Source organism: Anneissia japonica, unplaced genomic scaffold (genome assembly GCF_011630105.1).
Source record: "Anneissia japonica isolate Jap-2015-1 unplaced genomic scaffold, ASM1163010v1 scaffold288289_len232728_cov185, whole genome shotgun sequence".
NCBI classification, from domain to species: domain Eukaryota; kingdom Metazoa; phylum Echinodermata; class Crinoidea; order Comatulida; family Comatulidae; genus Anneissia; species Anneissia japonica.
The window spans coordinates 218776-220302 of NW_022716753.1; the positions used below are offsets into that span (position 1 = coordinate 218776).

The 1527-nt window shown below is 26.0% G+C and overlaps 1 protein-coding gene across 1 annotated transcript in view; it reads left to right on the plus strand.

Annotated features, from left to right (window-relative positions):
- Positions 1-1527, plus strand: part of LOC117109801 (zinc transporter ZIP12-like) — a 19783-nt gene that overhangs the window by 8893 nt on the left and 9363 nt on the right. The window lies entirely within an intron of this gene.

A 1527-nucleotide genomic window follows, 5' to 3' on the forward strand; every position in this document is an offset into this window, starting at 1 on the left:
TAGTTTTAAATAGAGATATCTTAGTTTTAAATAGAGATATCTTAGTTTTAAATAGAGATATCTTAGTTTTTAATAGAGATATCTTAGTTTTTAATTTAAAAGAAATATCTCTATTTAAAACTAAGATATCTCTATTTAAAACTAAGATATCTCTATTAACAGAGATATCTATGTTAATAGAGATATCTTAGTTTTGTTTCCTGTTGCAATGTCTGATGGGATAGGTATACTTTAGAATGTGGTAGGAATCTGTTTTGGCAGCAGCGGATTGATTCCAGATGTGATTAGGAGGTCAGTAAGGCACTTTATCTACGTTTGTCTTTTTCTACCTAGGAATATTAACGGGTAACTGGTAGGATGTTGTGGCATTAAATAATTACACTTTTTAAGAACACACTTTATAAGAACAATGAGGCTGAAATTGCTTAAAAATTAAGAACAAAATAAGAACAAATTCAGGCTCAGGTAAAATGTCAAATGAAATTTTTATTAAGAAAAAAACCAAAAACTTATATAGACCTATTTGTACCTTAAGTTCGGTAGGTGTGATTATACAATACTCTCTATAATACAGTACAGTAGATGTACCTCCTGTCTGTTGGAGTCATTTTGAGCACAGCCTTTTTTCTTGGGCCATTTTTTCCAGGCATTTTTTTAAGGGGCAGTTTTTTCCAGGGCGACTTATACCTACATTTCAGTACAGTACAGTGTATACTGTAGTACTTTTAAGGTTGAAAAGTGTGTAAAATAATTTTGAGCCTGAAATCGGTCAAAAATAAGAACACTGAGCCTGGGCAAAATTTTACTGGTTCTTATAAAATAAAAGTGTATACTAGTTTCGTGTGCTAAAGAAATAGCGAACGACTAGGTACACTTCCTAGGGAACAGAGAAAGTTTGTGCTGGTTTGCCAATGTACGTCATCCAGGGTCCAGGGGACGACTTTATCATTCACTTTTAAATTATTATATATCACTTTTAATATTATTATTATTATTATTATTATTATTATTATTATTATTATTATTATTATTACTATTTCCCGCCATTATTATTAAAACATTTTTAGTTATTATTATTATTATTATTATTATTATTATTATTATTATTATTATTATTACTATTACTATTTCCCGCCATTATTATTAAAACATTTTTAGTTATTATTATTATTATTATTATTATTTTTATTATTATTATTATTATTATTATTATTATTATTATTATTATTATTTCCCGTCATTATTATTAAAACATTTTTAGTTATTATTATTCTTTTTATTATTATTATTATTATTATTATTATTATTATTATTATTATTATTATTATAATTATTATTATTATTTTATTTATTTTTTTAATTGTTCATGCCACACGCAGGTCGATTAATTACAGCTATGCTATCAACCCCCTTGCTTCCCGAGATCCGACTTGGAAAACGATTTATTGAATAATTGTTTTATGATGCTTTCTTATATTGGCAAATTTTCATTGGAGCAGTATTATATAAGATGAAATATATATATTC